Source organism: Rhamphochromis sp. 'chilingali' (assembly GCF_963969265.1).
Source record: "Rhamphochromis sp. 'chilingali' genome assembly, chromosome: 17".
In the NCBI taxonomy this organism is placed as follows: Eukaryota; Metazoa; Chordata; class Actinopteri; order Cichliformes; family Cichlidae; genus Rhamphochromis; species Rhamphochromis sp. 'chilingali'.
In genome coordinates, this window is record NC_137944.1 from 12,964,002 (window position 1) to 12,980,749 (window position 16,748).

General features: G+C 41.7%; 1 long non-coding RNA gene across 2 annotated transcripts; it reads right to left on the reverse strand.

Annotated features, from left to right (window-relative positions):
- Positions 1–524: 524 nt before the first annotated feature.
- LOC308384306 lies at positions 525–14,254 on the reverse strand. 2 transcript variants are annotated; one of them, XR_013969301.1, is made up of 4 exons: positions 5,987–14,254; positions 5,759–5,896; positions 3,941–5,219; positions 525–3,861 (listed from the first exon to the last, which is right to left on the reverse strand). It is a non-coding gene; the product is annotated as an uncharacterized lncRNA (long non-coding RNA). The 2 variants fall into 2 exon arrangements; XR_013969302.1 differs by having other exon boundaries at positions 5,747–5,896.
- Between the last annotated feature and the right edge of the window lie 2,494 nt (positions 14,255–16,748).

Genomic DNA, 16,748 nt, shown 5'->3' on the forward strand with positions numbered 1-16,748 from the left:
TTTTAATTGTATTTGAATAAGGTTTGCAGATCCTTCTGATTGATAAAGAACTCCGCCATGGCCAATCAAACTTCACTATCATTCTCAGGGAGTAAATGTGTAGGTTAAACTTTTTTAAAGAGGACTTTTACTGGTCCGGCCCACTTAGGGTCAAAGTATGCGTCCCATTATGTAAAATGAGTTTAACATCCCTGCATTAAACTGTCTCTTAGTAAGTTACTATATAAAAATTGTAAAATCAGATGCAGCATGAATCAAAGCACCAACAGAGAAAGAGAATAGGAAAGCAATTTTGGTTCATTTTGAACATTTGTTGGGGAAATCAAGCTGAAAGCTAAATATACCGGCACGTCTAAAACAGAATAGAAATACAAAGTTCCCTTTTTTTCTTTTCTTTTTACTCAAGCAGAATAAGAAAACAAGGACATGTATAAACTTACTCATGGAACCAAAAGAAAAAGATTTCCCCTCTGCTCAGCTTCACCATTGAAGTATTGGACAGAGAGGAAACCCCACCGTGTGTCTTCACTTTGCTTTACAGATTTATGTATGAGTGTGCTGTGTACATGCTTAAAAAAACATGTAGTGTGTCATAAAAAATGCATAGACGAACATGAGTACTTGGAGGAGGGAAAACAATATTTTACCACGTGGTTATTAAAATAAAGTCAAGAACTCAAAAGTCACAGTCTCAAGAGCATAGAGGACATTACCAGAGACAACCAGTGCCTTTAGGAGAACTGGACACCGCCGTAGAAGGCCCTTAACCCATCAGCAGGATCAGCATCTGTGCCTTTATCAAGGAGGAACAGGATTAGCACTGCCCACTAGGTGTTGGGATGAAATGCTGCACTGTCAGAGCCTAAGATGGTGCAGTGGGTCCTGGGTTCCTCCTGGTGCACAATAATGCCTGACCTCATATGAGTACACAGGCAGTTCCCGGAGGATGAAATAATCGATACCACTGTCTGTCCCCCACGTTTGCCTGACCTAAATCCAATAGAACACCTCTGGGACATTATGCTTCGCTTCATCTGACACTGCCAGGTTGCACCTCAGACTGTCCAAGAGCTCAGTGATCCCCAAGGATCCCCCATCTCATTAGGAACATGCCCTGATATTGACAGGTAAGCATGTGTACAGGCATGTGGGAGCCATACAGACTAAGTTCATTTTGAGTTGCTACAATGAAATTTCTGAAAAATGGACTAGCTGCCCCATCATTTTTTCACTTTGATTTTTAGGGTGTCTTTGAGTTGATCTGTCTTTAGGTTGATAATTTGCATTTCCATCAAAAGAAACGCAGTAGTTTGAGATCTGATGTGCTGTCAAGTGTTATTTTTATCAGTCTATAGCAGTGTATATGATGACAAAATTATTTTCTTTAGCAATGGAGTGGAGAATCATAGTGATGACACGCGATCCGAGGACAAAAATTAAATTAATACTCTCCACAAGTTATTGTAGAGAAATCACTAAGGCCAACAAGATACTGCAAAGGGTCATAAAGGGTCTGATACACCACTAGAGGCAACCATGCAAAGCAATTTATTTTGCTACTTTATAATCACTCTCTTCTGCTTTTCTTCCATTACAATCACTGAAATGGGCCCAGGCTACGGGGATTTCTCGCAAAACACCTCGGATCTGCTGAATTTAATTAGAAATGTCTTAAATATCCCCTAGTCTCCATGAATAAGTACATATTTTATGGATGCCTCATTCATATTTTTTCCATATACATTCTCTCAACTGCAAAAGCGGATCGGAGTACACAAGATGTGCAATCCGCATCAAGAATTAACAATGGACTCATCTAATTATGTTACTGAGTCAACACAAAGGTGAGTCCTGTGTTTTTTGCAAAGTTGTGTATTAGTTAAAAAAAAACACAAGTACAATGGCGCACAAAGAGGAAAGAGAAGAGACAACAGCAACAAAACACTGGTGAAGTTGTGATGTTGTGGCCATGAATGCCACAGCTGAACAGCATCTGCTAGTTAGTGGGGCTGTACAGCCATGCGCTCCTTCCAATTTGGCTATCAGGCGCTGTGCTGTGTGGACACTTTGATTAGGCTTGTTTGTCATGGTTTTAAACAGGTGTCTTGAGACTTGTAAAGCTGACTTTTCTTTTGTACAGTTTTAAACCTTCCTGTGAGGTTAAAGGGAGCTTGGCAGGGGCTCGCTTCAAATCACCTTTCAGCCATGGAGTCTTTGTCATTGTTGTTATTTTATGTTTTGCAGCTTAGCTTTTTTTCTTAGTGGTTTCTTTTCTGTTTGGCCTTGACGACTTGACAAATTCTTTTCATTATTTTCATCATTCCTTTGCCATCCATTCATCTGCATTGGTTAATTTGAATGATTGAGGAAAATCTACAACTGAGCATGTGGGCACATACTCACAGGCAGTTTTTCAAACCTGTCCACCACCACACTAATTACCAACAGCACGACTAAATGCATGCCCTTTCAGGAACAGCGGCATTCTTTCACATTCAGCTAAATTTTATGTTCATAATACTAGTTGAATTGTTGTTTTTCTTAAAACCACAAGGTCTTGATAATCATCTTAGACTCTTATGTTCAACGTGACCATGCCATTACACACTGGTCCACAACACCAATCAAGAATTCAAGTTCACACACTGCTTTGCATTTAATCATTTATTGTTAATCTCTGGCTCTCTCCACAGTCGGTCTCTTGTCCCATCTCATTCTATGATCAACTCCAACTGTTTGCAGCAAATGGCTGCCCTCCCTGAGCCTGGTTTGGAAATTTCTTCCTGTTAAAAGGGAGTTTTTTCTTTCCTGAGTCGCCAAGTGCTCTTTGGGGCGGAGTGGTGGGGGTTTTCACACTATTATTGTCTTTAACTTTACAATATAAAGCATCCTGATGCTACTGTTGTGATTTGATGGTGTACAAATAAAATTCATTTAAACTGACAGAGATGAGATAAAGTCAGGTCCTGGTTGTAATTAGTTGAAGCCAGAGGAATGTTTGTTAATCTGCATGTTTGAATCTGTATGTAAGAGACAACTTAGCAATTGCATTAGGAGTTTGATGCAAAAGCAAATCATTTGTTCATGAATCTGTGAAAAATGCCAGATAACAAAGTTTGACAGAGATAAAATACAACATTTTGTACTAACAAGGTCGGTGTGCAGCGTCCTTAAAAAAATCTGAGCAAGCTGGACAAGTGGAGGACAAAAGAAGTGGCAGTCCTATAAAACAATTTACAGCAGATGAACAATATCTGAGAGTCCTTAGGGAATGGGGGGGATCCATCAAAGATCTGACACAGGACCTTAGAGATCCATCTACTGTCCACTGAAGCCTCATCAGAGGGGTTTCTGTCAGGGTGGCTGTCAAGCAGTCATTCTTAAGGAGGGGAAATTGGGAGAAAAAGCTGAGGTATGCCAAAATACACAACACTGTGTGGACTGTAAATCAGTAATAATTTTTAAATTTTTTGTTGAAATCGTGTATGGAGGGGTCAGGAAAGCAACAGTGAGTCTCAATAGCCATCTGTAAAACACGGTGGAGGCTCTGTCATGGTTTGGGCTCCATTTCAGTCAATGTTGCTGAGGATCTTGTCAAAACTGATGAAATTATGAATGCAGAGAACTACCATCAGATTATAAACCACCATGCAATACCATCTGGAAAGCATCTGATTGAAAACAGCTTTGTCACGGAGGAGCAGGGAGGACTCGGCGCAGACTGAAATCTCAGAAAAACAGGTTTATTTACACACTCCAGGTGCACTATATACAGGTGAAGGAGAAGGGGGCCAGGGTTCCCAGGGATGCAGAGAGGAGTCGGGAAAAGCGTCCAGAGTCCCCAAACCAAGCACGAGAAATCTGCATACAGAGAACAAGAGTTAGCACGGAACTTTCACGGACAGAGCTCAAAACTGGCTGAGGCTAAAGTAGCACTGACGAGCGTTACTCAATAGTCCAGCGGCGAGGTGCTCTCAGTCACTGCCTTAAGTAGCGGGAGCAAACAAGGTGAGGAGCCACAGGTGATTGCCTACAGGTGGTGGAGGCCGGGAGCTCACAATGAGCTCCGCCCAGGCAGCGAGCAGAGAGAGAGGAGAGAGAGAATAGACAAAACATAACATGTAGCCACACAGGGCCAGCCGAGCAGGCACGGGGACCATGACAAGCTTATTTTTTAAGCATTACAACGACCAGAAACATATTGCCAATACAGCACAAGCATCACTGGTGACCTCAACATTACTGAACCAGCGTGGGACTGTCTTGACAGAGAACAGAACAAAAGGCAGCTGACATCCAGAAGAAGAAAGCTTCTCTAAGAGAGTTCAGGCTGTGCTGAAGAATAAAGGTGTTCCTACAAAAAATTACTTTTTAAGCTTGATAGAACTGTTTTTACCTTATTTACTGTATTCGCTTGTACATTTCAATGAATTGCAACATCTATTTTCCATTTTCCTAGCAAAATATAAAGAAATGACTCAAGCCTTTTACACAGTACTGTACCAATACTGCCTTTCTCACTCTACTTTATGTCAACCCTGAGAAAACATCTCAGTGTTTTCTTCTTTGAAAGCATTTTTATTGGAATTGTCACTGGATAAAAGTAACCGGGAGCTTGGTGTTTACACTCACTGTGAGCACTTTTGAGATCTACGTGGTGGCTGTTGACACATAGTGTGAACAAACAGGATGCCATCTTTTACTTGATTGTGTGGCCCACTGACATTACTGGAGACCTTTACAGTTCGGCGACTAAAAGGAAGAAATTCACAGGTGTTAATTTGCGTTATATTAAAGCATTCCTTTATCTAAATACTAATATAAACCTAGTGCCAGTTCTTTAAACTGAAGACGTGACACCTGTTTTTGTAGAAATCTACCACCAATTGAAGAAATTATACACTGCCTATTATAAATGTACAGATACAGTATACTGTGCAAATCCAAAAGAAGTGTGATGAGTATTTAATGCCTCTTGTTTTGTCCTCCAATGATCTTGAAGCGCTCTTTTTCTTTACTGATTGCCACGGGCTTCTTGTCGTTCATTCTCAAACATTTAGTGACATTGCTCAAGGTCGCCTGCCTTGGGACTGCACCGGGATACTTGCAGGATCTGGAGAAGAGCCAGCCTCCAGGGACTAACTGTTCAGCCTGTGCAGGTTGCGTAAAGGACATCTCTGAAGCCACCGCAAGATTTAACGCCTGCTGGCAGGTCAACGCTGAGAGGAAAGAAACAGACTTTAGAATTTAGTCACAGTTTAACACCAACAACAACAACATCCATCACACTGGGGCTGCTTTTGCTATGAAAGTGATATGAAAATTGTGAAATTGTGTCATTTCACTTGTCACAACACAGGAAGTGGCAGTCCATGATTTCAGCAGATGACATTACTTCAAGTGTATTGTGATTTTGAAGAAGGAGTATAAGCCCTGTTTTATGTTTGGGAAAAACGGCTTGAGGTTTTGAAGGGCCATGTCAGGTAATTGGACAAAGTAAGTCTCATGAAGTCTATGATCAAATTCTTTGTTTTATTGGCATTAAGGACCAGGCTGCTTTTCTCATACCAGTCATTTTTTGAACCGTTTTGCCACGTTACAAATGACAGTTTGTGAGGTTCAACCTGATTATGACTTATTTACTTCACATTTTTTATCTGCTGCCTTGAGAGCAAAAGAAGTCTGAGATGAAAAGTTAGAAAATAGTTTAACTGTGGGTGAAATTCATAACAACGTAATTATTTACAATATAGTTTACCACTGTAGATACTTCCATCCATCCATTTTTTTTCACTTATGATATTCAGCGTTGCAGATGGGCTTGAGCCTATCCCAGCTGTCATGGTGAAAGAGGCTTTTAGCAAGAAGAAACCTCCTTCAGAACCAGGTTCAGAGACTGTGAGGGGTGGGAGACAGGGCAGAAAAATAGGCCAATGTTACCGTACATTAAGGAATCATTTTGGAGAAGTAAAAGGAAAAAAATTACTTGTGACTCCATGGCGTCGTGATGAATCTCTCCCCTATATGTGTCTCTTTAAAACCGCAAAGACACAAACACAGCCTGAGAAACTCAAAAGCTACTCCCAGTGCTGGTCCCAAGCCTGGATAAATGTTTGATGAAGGGCATTCAATTGTGCCAAGTCAAATATGCGGATCCATCCACTCTGGTGACCCCTTGGGAAATAAGGGAGCAGCTAAAAAAATGTTCGTTGAGGAGAAGAGTGTTGGGTCTGTGTTTCCACAAACCCCGCTAATTCTAGAGACTTATTCATCATGAAGAAAACAAGACAGTCGATCGATCCATTACTTGCACAAGGGAGGCCTCGTCTGTGTCCAGCACGACAAAGAACCCCAAAATGGTGGCCTCCTCTCGCTGCCTTTTATTGACAAACTTCAAACAATAGTTTACAAAGCACCTCCCCTTGCAACCCCCCTTTGGTTACAAAGACAAGGCACTGTATGTAAATGTATACACTGTGTGTGTGTGTGTGTGTGTGTGTGTGTGTGTGTGTGTGTGTGTGTGTGTGTGTGTGTGTGTGTGTGTGTGTGTGTGTGTGACCTCCTGCTGACCAAAGGGTCATAAACCCAGGAAGCTTACATCAAAAGAAACAGATCTTTCAGATAGGATGTATCTACAATAAAACCTCCCCCAGCACAGAGTGGCTGGAGAGGTGGTCAGAATCAAAGGAATGGCTTTGATCCTACTGCTTAAACTAAGACTGTACAAATTTAAGAAACACAATGGCAACATTCAACAATTAGACTTAACATTTCCCTCCTTTTTGTCATTGTTCTTAAATTTCAACTTATGCACCCTTTGTTCAGACAGTGTCAGTGTAGATTTCATTCATGCACAGTAAACTACATCCTGTACATAAGCAAATCAATGTCAACAGTTCAAAAACAGGAATTAATATTTTCAAAAGAAGATGCCACCAAGGACCAGACGGTAACCAAGCTATCCAGCCTTGTGGCGGATCTACTCCTGTCGTGCAATTCATTATGTATTTCTTCAAGTAAACAACTGAATGTCAAAGGTCAAACAAGAAGAATCATCATTCTCAAAAATCATGTGTCACTACAATCCAACTGTATATAGACATAGGTATTTAAATGCATCAGTTGACTTTATTGTTTGTCCATGTGGCTCTCAGCTAACTTCAAAGCTGCAGCAAGTCAACACCCTTCTTTATGACTCCTATCAACCCCCCAAATCTTCTCACTGTAGGCATCCTGTGGGGGTTAGAGTCAACTTGTGAATTATCTGCATTTACAACTCTTCTCCTGTCCTGTTGTCACCGCAGAAAAAGCTTTGTAAAGGAAATTGGATCAAGCTGTTTTGATCTTCTTGGCTCAAAACCTCAAGTGTTCATGATGTAAATGTAGACAAAAGGCTTCTCTGTTTACATCCTTCTTGCAGAAGACAAAAGAATAGGTGATGTTGCCATGTTCCATGGTTAATCTCCAACTTGGGCTAATCCATTGTCCTTCATACACATAGGCATTTGGCCTGTTTCCAGTTCGTTTAACTGTATAATGTCCTGCAACAAGTCATATTCTTTGAGTCAGACGAGCAGGTCTGTCCTACCAGAGCAGTTCACCTTCCCAGCTACTGGTGAATCAACCTTCCATTCAGGTTCAGAGCAGTTGAAAAGTTGGCAGTGTTCCTGGATGTGTTGCTAAAGCAACCAAACAAACTGTCTCGCTCTCAGTGATGCTACAGGGCCACAGTCCAGAAGAATGTGTAGCCAGTGGCATCACAAGCATAACCATTGGTCTCGTTGTTTATGTGAGCGGTTGTGTTCTTAAACTGCCACCAGTAGTTGTTGAAAACCCATGCGGGTACCTGGTGTGGTTCGCTCTGTCCCAGTGCGCTCCCTGTCATCCCACTCAGGGTCCACAGGCACAAGAAGATGCACAGCACATTCCCAGCCATTCTGATGAGTACCTGTGGCTCAGTTGGTTTCTTCACCGGATTGAGACGAGGGGCCCTGGAGGCTTTCCCCCCCCTTTGTTCCCGGTCTTCCTGCCACTTACTCCGAGCTGGCCTGAATGTTCGTCACCTTCTTGCAGTGCGCTTGATATATCCAAGTGTTCCTTCCAGCAATCTTCACTGCTGTGGTCGTCGTCAGCAGCATCCGATATGGACCTTCCCACCATGGACTGGACCAGCACTTCCTCTCCATGGCCTTATCATCATCCAATCTCCAGACTTCAGGCTCTGCTCCTGCGAAGAAACAGAATCATCTGGCAGATCATTTGTTCTCATGACTACTTTACTTTTAAACATTTTCAAGCATCTAATCTGCTAATATGCTCTCTCTTCTGCTTTTCTATCATCACTACAGAAGACTGGAACTCTAACTCTAAATCCTCTAACATGTGTAATCTCAAAGAGTCAGACCATTCTCTGTTGGAGTAATCCTCGTGTACTTATTCTATACAGTCTAACCATGTCCTGCCTGTCTTCCTAAATCTTAACTTTACTGTTCCATTAGTTCTCTCTGCAAAAAAGTTTTTTTTAAAAGTATTTAATAATCCTAGAGTGAGTATAACGACTGCTCATCTCCCTCCTGTTTGAGACATGGTATAGCCAATGGCTCAAAATAGCAGCAGTCTTATACAAATTATTAGGCAGTACTGGTTTATCACACAGATAAAAAATCATCCTGCAAGCTTGCTCCCTCTGTAAGTCACAACTATTGTCCTGCAGTAGGTGAGTGGGCCTGCATGTCTGCTAATGCTGTACTGATAAAAGGTTAACACCATGTTTAACTAAAGCTGCCTCTTTTGCGATCTTATCTGCAAAAACTTTCCCTAATGCAACCGGATCTTTCCCTCACATGTGTGCTGCACATTTACAAACGGCAATTCCACTGGTTAATAACGCTGCCTCCAGCAGATTTTGCAAGAGTTTGGTGTGTTCTGCAGGTTTCCCTGTAGAGGTTGTCACCCCTCGTCTCACTCACTGCACTACAAAGAAATGTACAGTAGCAAATGTATACTGCCTATCAGTGTATATTGTCTCTCTACAGCTTTACACGCTTCCGTTAAAGCTAGCATCTCTGCTGCTCAAGCAAACATGAAACATGCTAGTTGTCCTACATAGATAACTCTCTCTCACTGTCAGCTACAGTAAAACGTGTTCTAGTCTGTCCCTCTGCTGTTGTAAAACTCAAATCATCAACAAACCAAACCTTTCCCTCAACGAGTGGCACATCTATTAAGTCATCCCTCAGCTTACACTTCTTCTCCTCGCGCTCTCTACTCTCATGAGAAGTGCCCTCCTCCGTTGGCAAAAAGGGTTTGGCAGATTCAGAATTCTGCACCACTTTATGGTAATATGTGTGGTTGTGAGAGTAACAGTAACATTAAAGACAAGTGTCTTGTAGGTGACAGAAATGTAAGTTTAGTCTGCAATAGTAAACATCTACCTCGTGTGGAACTAACAGTGTCAAAGGGTGAAATAAACTATTGAAACATTGTACAGCTTAAGCTGCTGCACATACTGGTCTCACGCATGGAGGTAAAGCACGAGCAACTAGAGCTAATCTTTTAGGATAGTAAGTTACTGGCTTCACTTGTGGAAAAAGTGCTGTTAGTTATTTTACAGTCACCTGGCATTTGTGCTGTTCACAGAACCACAAGTCCATCGCTGGACCTCCTCTGCGCTGTCACTTTTTGGAGCTTGGCACGCTCCCTCAGGTTCCATTTTGTGGGCGATCCTCTCAGTCACTCCTTCTCATCATGGCACCTCATGACATCTACAAATTGAAAAAATGACACTCCTCTCGCCACACGGCTTTCGCCATGTGTCAACTCCCCAATGAGACATGTACAAGAGTGTTGCACAGTCTCCCTAAAACAATCTCCAGGGTTTGTCCCTTGGAGCAGCTTCACTCCAAGCTGTAACCCTGTGTAAGAACATTAATCAGCACTTAAATGTTCAGCTTGTTTAACTCCCAGCTCCTGTATCACAGAAGACAAAGTCTTAAATTTAAACAACTTCACATTTGCAACCAACTGTAGATCATAAGAGTAATAAAGTATTCAGCATCACAGAGACAAGTATCATTGCGGGTTTATTCTAAACTCATTAAACTTCTACTTTTTCCCATAATTTGTTCCAAATTATTTAACATCTCAACGTCATTCCACATTATAATCAGTGAACTTCACTTATAGGCCATCAAAGCCTCATCTGAACATGGATGCACCACTTGCATAGGTTTAATACTTGTAAATAAACAGCTAATCACACAAATCACTGCAACAATAATAGTAAACATTGTTTAATATTAATTCTGGACCCCACCTCTTGACGCATGGACACTTCTCATGCGTCAACTCACCAAACCTGGATCCCTGTCTTAAAAACTGGCTCCACCAGGAGCCTGCATACACAAAATCTGGAATAAAATCAAACTTCACACGTATAAACAATTATATCAAAAAAGTAATACGCATTCAGCACGGGCGAGACAAGTGTCATGTGCAGGTTTTCTCAAATCATTAAATCACTATCATTACCGTAATTCGCCTCAAACATGGATCATCCCATGTGCTCAGTTAACATTAATGTAATCGGTGACTTCTCTTAAGCAAAGTCACTCCACTCATATATTTATTATGGGTCCAAAAGTGGCCAGCAAATGAGCCCATAATAAACTATTCCATAAATATCGTAATCTCTTATTTGTTTTACTCATGTCACTTGTCCGCTTCTGCCGAATCCTCCACAGCATTCTCAGAGAAACAAACATTAGCAATACCCATTGACTGTGGTCAGACGGAGGTCAGACACAGGTCAACAGGTTCCAGAGGTGCCATAAAAACACCATAAAGTTAGCTAACCCTAGCCGTGGAAAGAATGTCATTCACATATAAACCCAGAAATCCTGTAGTGGGAAAGAACATCAACCAGTTGTCCTGGTATAAATCGCATCATCAATTCACATGAAGAACTGGCATGCTGTAAGAAAAGAAAATGCAAATATTAGCGCTGCGCAGGTGTGTGCATACTTTGTCACAGTTATCTCTGTGAGCAACACAAGCCTATGAATAACACACACATGGTAAATTCACAGACACAGAAAAATATAAACTAAAAGGTTAAATTTTCAGAGTTCACATAGTCATGTGACCCAAGTTTCCTCCTGTGGTCTCCTGCTCCTGCAACAGAGACGCACACAGAGATACATCCACACCTTTGTCAGGTGGGGGTTAACTTCACACAATGGTGTTAAGTCAGTCAGTCTTGTCAGCTTTTGTCAGTCAGTCAGTTCCCCATTTATTTTAAAATTCTTACTCATTCACTCAGTGATTCCTTCTTTTGCTAATTGTGGAAATTATCGTCGCATTCGTTTCCACGCTCAGCAAAACAACGTCATTTCAAAAAGAAAAATAATTTAGACTGGATTTCCTCGTTGAATCCTTTTGGACAGGAATTTGTTTCCTGATTGTCCCAAATAAGAGCCCATTTTAATTTTGGAGAAGCTCACTTTGCAACAGTTTTCTTGACGACGCTTCGATTCTAATCGTGCAGATCTGCTCAAACAGAGATCATCAAACAAAACTTTCAGTGCACCATGAAAGTAACAAAATAAAAGAAAGAAAATAAGAGAAATCAAAGAAAATAAAGGAAAGATAGGCCTTGTTTAAATCATGACACGTGTTCTTCATGCCAGGGGGATAAATCGTAACAACCCAATTGGCAGGTTCAACTTTAGTAATAAAAGACAAATCAAACAGCCAGTTTAATCTCAAACATTCATCCAATCAGCCATACACACAACATACAGCATAACCCTGTTGTCTTAGCACATAATAAGTTTTAGTTCTCATGTAACTAAATGTGTGCCATGGTAAAACTTCTTCACACACCAGAAACTCACAATCAGCTCACTCAACTCACTCATTTAAGACCTCTCATCAGCATTCTGTTTCCTCCTCTATGATGCAACCATCTGTCCTCCTATAATATTCAGTCCACTAGTCTATGTATCACTTTCATCTTACTAGTGACTTGGACAAGATGACAAACAGAATCTCATGCTTAAGATGCTGTCTGGTCTCATGAGTATCATTGTATGTGTATATGCATGTGGGGTTAGTATAGTTAATGCATTTTCAGTATGTTTTTGTGTTCATCTCTCACCACACTTCCATTATTCTCATCACTGCTTAAAACAACACACATCTCTCTCTGTTTTTTTTCTTTAACTGTACTTTTCTCCAAAACAGAAAATAGCATTACAGCTGTTTCAGACTGAGAAACACCAAACACTCTTCGTGCCATCATTCATCCACACAACTATTTTATTTCTTTTTGTCCACTGGGCAGGTGACCTGCAGAATCACGTCTGCCCCAGCTGGATACCTTTCACACACACCATGACGTCAGACACTCTCACACTCGCGGAATTGATCAGGAGAAAAACTTTCTTCATCTTCACACTCTGTTACAGAAACACCATATGTTTTGTTTTTTTGTTTTTTTGTGTTGTGTCAGGGATGGATATGTAGTTGTAACGTTTGTGTTCACTTTCTTTCCTTTCTGTCTCCTCTCTTGCCTAGTCTGTCTTCGACTCAATGCTGCTCCTAATATGCCTCTAATCTCTCCTCCACTTCTACCTCTGCTCTCTCACGCTCTTCTCTGACTCTACTTTCTGCTAACATTCTTGCTCTTCCTAATGCTTTTCTACGGTGTTGTTCTAGAGTAGTTGCAGTGGATTGAGCTGTAGTTTCATCCTCAGGTTTCACAACTACTTCTTGCAATATTGCTCTTTTAACATTCTGTGCTTCTCTCCTCTTCTGAGCCTGCTCCAGCCACAACTTAGCAACTGCTAACTGCAATTCCTTCCTCTGCTTCGCTTTACCTGTTTTACCTGCTACACTTACAGATATTCTTTCTACCAGCATTTTACACTTAACTTCCACTAATGTCCCTTCAAATCCACATTTCTTATACCAACAACCTACATACTGCGTGCTGCCTGGTAAAACTTTCTGCATAAATTTTACATCTCCTTCTAAGGCAGACTTACACATTTTATTCTCCATTACAAGACAACAATCAGCCACACTCACGCAGACCACGTCTGGCCCGCACACACACACAACATAGGCCTATCGCTTGCGTCTGCACGCACAGCTAGCGCTCTCTGTTGAAAACTCTCAAACGCCCCATATGGCGGAGAATTCAACCTTCGGACACTCTCCAACGCCCCAAATGGCGGAGATTCCGGACTCTGAACCTAGGTTCTCTCCACGCCCCAAATGGCGGAGAACTCTCTACGCCCCAAACGGCGGAGAAGCCTGCGTCTCTCTCACGCGGCTAGCGCGCTCCCGGACTCACGTTTAACGCACAGCCCGTAGCCGCTCTCTATTGTTTTGGGTCCACGTGCGCTCTCGTGACCAGCGCTCCCCGGGACTCAAACGTTTCACGCAGAATCACGGTGACGCGTTTCTAGGATCCCACATTCATTCACACGGTTATAGAGACGCTCTCTAAGGCCTTCTGTACTCACTGTTTGTTTACGTTCATGGGAAGAGTCTCTGGATCCCGTCAATCGTCATCCATCCCGAGGGGAGGTCAGGCGCAAACTTCCCGGCCTGGTGGCAAGCCAAAAACACCAGGGCTTTACGTCAATCATCCCAGACGTTGCGGTGGCGTCCTCTCCCTCTCCTCGGTGGATGCAATGTGTTAGGCTCCGGCTCCGAAGGACCAAATAAATGTTGGGTCTGTGTTTCCACAAACCCCGCTAATTCTAGAGACTTATTCATCATGAAGAAAACAAGACAGTCGATCGATCCATTACTTGCACAAGGGAGGCCTCGTCTGTGTCCAGCACGACAAAGAACCCCAAAATGGTGGCCTCCTCTCGCTGCCTTTTATTGACAAACTTCAAACAATAGTTTACAAAGCACCTCCCCTTGCAACCCCCCTTTGGTTACAAAGACAAGGCACTGTATGTAAATGTATACACTGTGTGTGTGTGTGTGTGTGTGTGTGTGTGTGTGTGTGTGTGTGTGTGTGTGTGTGTGACCTCCTGCTGACCAAAGGGTCATAAACCCAGGAAGCTTACATCAAAAGAAACAGATCTTTCAGATAGGATGTATCTACAATAAAACCTCCCCCAGCACAGAGTGGCTGGAGAGGTGGTCAGAATCAAAGGAATGGCTTTGATCCTACTGCTTAAACTAAGACTGTACAAATTTAAGAAACACAATGGCAACATTCAACAATTAGACTTAACAAAGAGTTACAACGACAAATCAATCGTTATCATGGGATGTGAAACAAAGATGTAGTCCTAAACAAAATAGGATTCATGCATGACCTAATAGCATAATGCAGAATCGTAAAAACGCGTTGCTTCATTAACTTATATTAACTTTATTAATATTTGCACCAGAAAAAAAGATTATTACAGTGATACAACAGCAACAATGTGACAATTTAGCTCTGCTGATCATCAGCAAGCTCCAGAGGGAATCATCTGTCTCTCCACTAGTTATTCGCCAACCAACTCACTAATATTTGCTGCATTCTATAGGTGTAAAATGTGTGCTTGTGTCAGTGTGTGTGTGCATTTCTGCTAAAGCTAACAGGTTACTGTTAGTGCAGTGAAACAGAAATATAACAGTGAGAGTGTAGATCTGCTAATGAGCTGAACTTTACATGTAGAACAATGTTGGACTAAATAATGACATCTGTTTCCATTAATAGCATTTGCTTTAGATATGCAATATAGAACTAAACTGAAGTTGCTTGCACTATATTCCAAGTACTGTTAATGTTCATATTCAGGCTTTAGACACTTTTTTACGTTATCACTCCATGTTTCTTCTGTTATTCACACAGAGCTGTTTCTGTCCAGTTTTTAGCTCTGCATTTGGGCTCCACATAAGGAGACCAGCTAATTTTTAGTTTTTTTTTATAGATAATTTAATTTCATTTGAATGCTGCACTAGAAACTACAAGCATTTCCTCATGTCCAGTGTGAAGTGTTAAGATTCAAGAATTGAGAAAGGGTACAAGAGGTGATCGAAAAATAACCACACTGGTCCGGCCGGGTGAAGTCAAACGAAGATTTTAATTCACACGTGGGAAGATTCACTGGAAACAGCAATTGATCTTCGACTTACTAAAGCACAAACAATTATTTTATAACATCAGGGTTTGTTTACTGACGCCCCTTCATGCGTCACCGATACATTTTATACATAGATCAGATCAACATCATCATGACTTTTCACCCAGAAAATCATCTTCTATTTTCATGGCTTGTACTTTCCGTTCTTGTCTTAAAATGAATTGTTCCTCTTTCTTGTCTAGACCTAACTAATCTCTCCTCTAAATAAATCTTAACTAATGTGTGTGTACGTGTTGACCTCACATGCTCTTTGTGTCACCTCTTCACCTCCTACTGTCTGTGTCTCGTCCTCAAATGCTCTTTCTCAATTCACCTGTTGCACTTCTGACCTTTCACTAGACCAGAAGCTCACTGAGACTATGTGTATGTCTTCTACTAAATAAATGTTTTAACCAAGAACCTCTACTAAAACCTTAATATAAAATGACCTGATATAAGTGTTTTGTAAGCATGTATTGCAATTCCTTCTATGTTCTAGTTTTCCCTCAGCATGTATCACCTAGACACTCTCACTAGATGAAGCTCAAAACCATTAATGAACCTGAACATCAACTCAAATAAGCACAGATATGCAATATGTATAAAATAATTATAACTGCACCTGAAATACAAAGTTAACATCATCATAAACATCTTAAGGCCATCTTAAAGCTATCTGTTACATTGTTAAAACAATGATTATACTGCAGATTATATTATGCTGGTAAAACACTTTTCTATTCATCCCCACAATCCCCCTTTCGACCTCTGGCACACCAGAGGTCGATACATAGGTTGTTGTTCACTCCTCAGTCCACTCGACTACTTCCAGATCCATCATCGGCATCATGGACATAGGGGCCACCGCCCCAGGGTCCACTGCCTTTACAATCACTTTCTCTACCAACCTTCGGGCACAAGGAATGAGACAACAACCACAGGTCACCAAAATACCCACCAATACAGATAAAGACAACATAATTGACAGAACAAGCCCCTTCCACTTTCCGAACACTGAGGTCATCCAGCTCTCCAGCGGGTTGTCAATTCCCGAGTGGTCATGCATGGTCCTAGAGAGACTCTTTAGCCCCTCCAAGGCTCGCGTCACCGAGCCATCTGGAGCAGTGTTATTCGGGATAAAAGTACAACACTGATCCCCGAACATCGCACAAACCCCCCCTTTTTCCGCCAATAACATATCAAGGGCCATTCTATTTTGGACTCCCATTAATGAGGTCGGACCCATCTGCTCCGCTAACCCTTCCATCCCGTCTCTGGTAAGGTTAGAGAGCCTCAGCAAATTATAGTGAACATAATTGATTCTGTCTACATTTTTGTTCGGGGTCACTGGAAAAAGAGCAGAAATTATTGGAAGATTCTCAAAACCCGCAGCTATTTGGTCTATGAGTTTATATTCATTCGGAACTCCTCTGGGGACCCCTATTGAGTCAATCCAGGTTGGCGAGTTCAGCCTAGGGTCATAAGCGTGTGTTCCCTCAATCCCGCTTTTGGACAGGATATGTCTCTTCCGCCTAGCTGCCAATGTGCGTGTGTTGTGCTGTGGAATGTTTTTTACCTGATTTCCAATTAGCATAAGAGGTGCTCCTAGTC